This window comes from Crinia signifera, chromosome 2, assembly GCF_055691185.1.
Source record: "Crinia signifera chromosome 2, ASM5569118v1, whole genome shotgun sequence".
NCBI lineage: Eukaryota > Metazoa > Chordata > Amphibia > Anura > Myobatrachidae > Crinia > Crinia signifera.
In genome coordinates, this window is record NC_139218.1 from 176,781,545 (window position 1) to 176,787,586 (window position 6,042).

Sequence of the window (6,042 nt, forward strand, 5' to 3'; positions counted from 1 at the left end):
CCAGATTTTTTGACACCAATTGTAAAAAACAAAACACTTTATTTTAAAAGTTCACCTTCCACTTCACCATAAAAAGATAGCGATTGCTACTCGGTGAATCATGGCGAAAAAACCTTGGGTACTTATGAGTTATCCGGGCGCCCGATTTCTAAATCGGGTCGGATCGGGCACATCGCATCGCATCGCATGCAACCATCGGATGCGATGCGATGCGATGACCCGATTTTTCCATAGGAATCAATGTTAAAATGGACAGAGTCCATTTTAACATGGAATTCAATGGGAAAAAGGGGTCCTTTTCATACCCCTACTATCCAAGTGGGCATGGAGTTGGATATAAACCTGTGGCGAGCGTAGCGAGCCACCGAGCCCGAAGCGTGGCGAGCGTAGCGAGCCCCGCGAGGGGACATAGAATACCGTCCCCTCGCGGGGCTCGCTTCGCTCGCCACGCTTCGGGCTCGGTGGCTCGCTACGCTCGCCACAGGTTTATATCCAACTCCATGCCCACTTGGATAGTAGGGGTATGAAGAGGACCCCTTTTTCCCATTGAATTCCATGTTAAAATGGACTCTGTCCATTTTAACATTGATTCCTATGGAAAAATCGGGTCATCGCATCCGATGGTCGCATGCGATGCGATGCGATGCGATATCGCATCGCATCTGATTGTATGCCTTAACTTAAGGCATACAATCAAAAAATCGGGCGCCCAGATAACTCATAAGTACCAAACCTTGAAATGTATTCGCCATCTGATCATTGAATAGGGTGATTCACCGTTTTAGTCAGAAATTCGCCTTACAGCACAAAATCGCCATAAAAACCTGGCGAATCAGCCTCATTGAATACCGCCCAATGACTGTCACCCCTGCAGCTTCCGCTCCAATTCTTCTCCCCGCTTTCAACTCAGCCTGCCCCCCCTTTAATCATGTGGTGCCGGCGCCCGGCATGCTCCCCCGACGTCACGCACAACAACAGCACGCACAATATTTCAAATGTCCACTCGGCTAGAGGGGACACCAGGAGGGGAGTGGGAGCGTGCGCTGCGCTCTGCTCCTCTCCCCATAGAAGCAGCTGCACCGCTCTCCATCTCTCCCTGCAGCAGCAGTGAAGGCTAATATAAAAATTTACAGTAAGTGGCACTTTTGGGGGCATTGCTTAAGGGACACTTCAAGTGGCGGTATGTGGGGGCATTACGCATAATGTGTGGCTTAATGTGTAAGGGGCATTATGTGTGCAGCATCATGTGTAAGGGGCATTATGTGTGCAGCATCATGTGTAAGGGGCATGATGGTGTGTAGCTTTATGTGTAATGGGTATTACGGAGTTTGCTAAAATGTGTAATGGGCATTACTGTGTATGGTCTAAAGTGTAATACCACACCCCTTTTTGTGATACCACGCCTCCTTCCCATGAGGCTACGCCCCCTTTTTGGCGCGCGGCATAGCCGCGCAAAGGTCCCCCTATTATTGTGTTTAGATCTGGGACCACCCGTTACCATAATTCTAGATTCGCCTATGCATGAGAGGTGATAACTATGGAATGAAGAGATGAGACAGAAGTGTGTGTAAAATAAAATAATTTATTCTAATGTAGTACAAATGCTAAGTGTGATATATAAGCGTGCAGTACTGGTTATCTCACAGGAATAGGCCAGCGAGGTATCACTCTGCGTGGCCTTGGTGCTGAGGCTTAAGGGTATCCTTAATGGGGACCCCTTTAAACCATAGGTCCCTAACCTGGGACCTATGTCCGATCACAGGTGACCGCAGCGGTCTCCCTGGTTGGGCAGGGTAAAGGGTGATGCTGCTACTGAGCACTGGGAAATGGGGATGGTATAGTGGTGTACAGCAAGTGCTGAGGCAGAAGTCAATGGGAATGTTCCAATGTCTGGTTGCTGTGTGCAACAAAAAGTCAACAATGAAAGAAGGGCAGCGAGCGGCGTCTCGCTGACTGCGCTTACCCTCTGATGATCCTAGTGCTGGTGTGCGATTGCACAGTGACATTTTTCCGGAGATTCGCGCATGTGCAGTAGGGCATAAGCGCTTTAGTGCTCAGACCCTACAGCTCTGCACGGCTGCCAGCAGAGAAGAGGAGGCCCAGACAGAGGAGGTTGCAAACAAGCCTCCTCCTCTCTTAAAATGCCCCTGCTTTGTGCACATTTTGGTTGTGTCAACCTTTTTTCCATGTTGACCTTTACCATGTTGCCCTTTTTCAGGTGTCAATCTATTACCTGTACACCAATAGTAGTAGACCTGTTGACTGTTGACATAGACATTGTCGAAAGGGCTGACGCTTCCCGCTCAGCAGAGAATGCAGTGCAGGGAGGCACCAGGCAGGATAGGCGCTCTCACTTCTCTGCATCCTCTGCTGCTGTACCGTTGTTGCCAGCTGATACTGCACCTGTCACACTATCTAACATGCAGCAGCAGCCCAGGCCGTGTGAATCGCCTCCCACACCCCCTGTGACAGCATGGAAGTTAAACCTGAAAGGGGTGGAGGCTACTGTGGGCAAGGGATGGGGCCACTGCTGTTAAGGAGCAGAGCTACCGCAGGTGAGGGGACAGGTCTACATGAGTCCAGACCAGGGCTGAGGGAGAAGAGGAGGAGATCCAGCCAGAATAGTTTGTCAGGCAGGTGGAAGGGCAGTGATTGAGTGTGTGTATGCATTATGTGCAAAACTATTACTACTGGGGGCATTACAGATGGAGCGCCTCTTGCTATTGCTCCGGGATCACCAGAATCTGTCCGCTGGCGATCGCTGGCGGAGAGGCGCTCCATCTGACTGAGACGCACGTGCAGGGGGGACGGGAACCCTGTCCGTCTCCGCTTCAGGGAGACGGACAGGGTTAGGGGGGGCGGCAAGGCGGCGGGGACCCGGGGCGACCCTCGGCGAGGCGGCGGGGACCCGGGGGGAGCCCCGTTGTAAGGCAACATGCGCGCATCTCGTGCGCGCGCGTCCCCTTGCGGCGGCTGGTGGGGGATGGCGGCTGGTGAATCTTCCACCATCCCCTGCAATAGCGAGAGGCGCTCCATCTGTATGTATAAATTCTTGATGTGGACTTTTATATAACAGCAACACTACTGTGGGCATAATGTGTATACACAACGTCACTGTTTCAGGAGTTATGTGTATTAGTGACATCACTACACAGAACTGGACAGCAGGGTAAGCACGGCGGGGTGGAGCCAAGTCAGAGAGGTGGTAAGCAGCACCAAAGGGGCTCAGAGTCTCTGTCCATGTACAGACAGAAACCTTGCACCCCTCCAAAAATGGCTAGAGGTCCATTGCACCTCTAATATTTGTCATCGGCAACGAGCATGTAACCCTCCTCCGGACAACAAGCATTGTAAACCCCCTGACAACAAGCATGTACTCCCCCTGCTGACAATGAACATGTAACTCCCCTGACAAGGAGCATGTAACCCCCTCTGGGCAACAAGCATGCAACTCCCCCCTGGGCAACGAGTATGTAAACCCTTATGGCAACGAGCATGAAACCTTTGGCAAGGAGCATGTAACTAGCATGTCGGCAAGCGTAACTTATGTGTAACTTAATATGTAATAGGCATTATGGTGTTTGGCATCATATGTAATACGGAGAACGGTGTGTGGTATAATATGTAATAAGCATTACGGTGTGTTGTATAATGTGTAATAGGCATTACGGCAGAGGTTCCCAAACTGTGTGCTGTGGCTCCCTGGGGTGCCTCGGGACACATGCAGGGGTGACCTGGGTTGGTGGACCAGGACTAGCTCAAATTATTAATGGTTAGTTATTTATGAGCAAAACCAGTGCTGGTGGCTGCCAATCATAAAATGTGTACAAACAGAAGCAAATCCTACCATTTACCACATAACTCACCCTAAGAATCGCATATAAACCCAATCTAATTAATTTATTTTTGGCCTAGGGGTGCCGTGAAAAAAAATCTGAAACTCTAGGGTGCCGTGATTCAAAAAAGTTTGGGAACCCCTGCATTACGGTGTGAGGCATAATGTGTAATGGGCATTACGGTGTGTGGCATAATGTGTAATGGGCATATAACGGTGTATGGCATAATGTTTACTAGGCATTATGGTGTGTGGCATAATGGGCCTTATTCGAGTTCACTCTTTCAGACAAAATCCTTCTTAGATGGACAAAACCATGTGCACTGCAGGAGGGCAGATGTAACTTGTGCAGATCTAATTAGATTTGGGTGGGGTTTTACTTCAAAGTGAGATCTATATTGTAGTGTTAAAATAAAGCAGCCAGTATTTACCCTGCAAAGAATCACCAAAAAAATCACCAAATCTATTTCTATCTGCACATGTTACATCTGCCCCCCTGCAGTGCACATGGTTTTGTCCATCTAAGAAGGATTTTGTCAGAAAGAGTGAACTCGAATAAGGCCCAATGTGTAATGGTCATTACGGTGTGTGGAATGTGTAATGGGCATTACAGTGTGTGGCATAATGTGTAATGGGTATTACGGTTTATATTTGTGCCACTCCCCTATGGTACACACTGTTTTCGTGTGTGGACGGGAGCGCCAATTCCTTTTATGGCCCTGTGCAAAATGTCTAGTAATGGCACTGCTGCTACTGACCACATTATGAGGGTAATTCAGGTTTCTTCGCTTGCATGTGAATTTGCATGGGAGCTCGAAGTTTTTGTTTTGCGCATGCAATTTCTGTGCATGTGCATACGCAGCGTGCGTGCGGCCACGGCAAACAGACTTCACCTGGCGCATCCACCCAAGACTGCGGGCATAGGGCGATGGCGGATAGTCGCGCCCATGGGAATGCCCAGCGTTTCATGGGCGTTCCCTTGAAAACGCTGGGTGTTCCCACAGTTAGTGGAAATGTTGCCTTCTCCACTCCAAACTGAGAATGGGAGGCAGAGGTGCTGGCTATTTATAAGGTGATGATCACATCACTTCCTGTATTTTCAAATTAAAAAAATATATATATTTTTCAAATATAGCCAATACCAATTTGATGCTAAGCACGCCTAGAGAGTGCTAATGTAATTTCAAAGATAGTTGTGCATAAAACTGCACTATGCTAATTAAAATGGCCAAAATAAAACTTATACTTCCGGCCACTGAAAATCTCTTGGTGGAATGCACGCCAACATGGCCGTGCACTCCACCTATGACTGCCAGTCCTACGGGAAGCATGTCCTTGCAATGAACCTGTAGGTGCAGGGTCAGCGCTACCCGCTCAGCAGATTCTGAAAAGCAGGGAGGCGCCAGGCTGTGTAGGCGCTGCTCTCCCTGCTCTGGGACTCTGCTGTGAGCAGGTAAATCAGTGCTGCTGATGTGTGTAAGTTAGGCAGCAGCACCTGCAGCAGAGCGGAGGAGGACTTAAATGATGAAACAGAGATCGTCACCAGACCAGCAGCAGCTGAAGCTGGGGAAGTCTCTTCATCTCCTAAGCTCATTGCGGTGCCGAGCCCCTCCCCGCTGATGACAGAATCATGGTCAGAACAGACTGTGATGAGCTGTGATTGGAGCAGATCGGCACATGCTGGTTAAAGGAGCTCCTAATTAGAGGGCTAGGTCACTGGCTCCCCTGACCCTTGGAATACTGAGGATCATAAGATAACAGAAGAATGGCCCCATCTGTGAGTTACAGTATACATCTAGCACCCTGCCTTCCCTGTCAGTTGTAGCTCCTGTTCCTTCCTCTCCCCTCTCTCACATTCATTCTCTCTCTCTCCTGCATGATTTGGTACTTGATTCCTAGCACGGCGCCCGTCGGGTTGATCGCATGCCTTAAGTTTAAGGTACTTAAGGCATGCGCTCGACGCATGGACCCGATTTTCTGTCAATCACCAGTTTATTTGCTGGTAAAAGAGAAAATCGCGTTGATCGCGTCGGTCGCATCGCGGCCCATTATAATGGGCCGCGATAGACGCGATCAACGCGTCCATAGAGAATAATGTTAAATGATTGGTACTTATGTAATATCTGGGCTCCCGTTTTTCTTATGAGACCGCGTCCCCTCGCGGGGCTCGCTGCGCTCGCCACGCTTCGGGCACGGTGGCTCGCTGC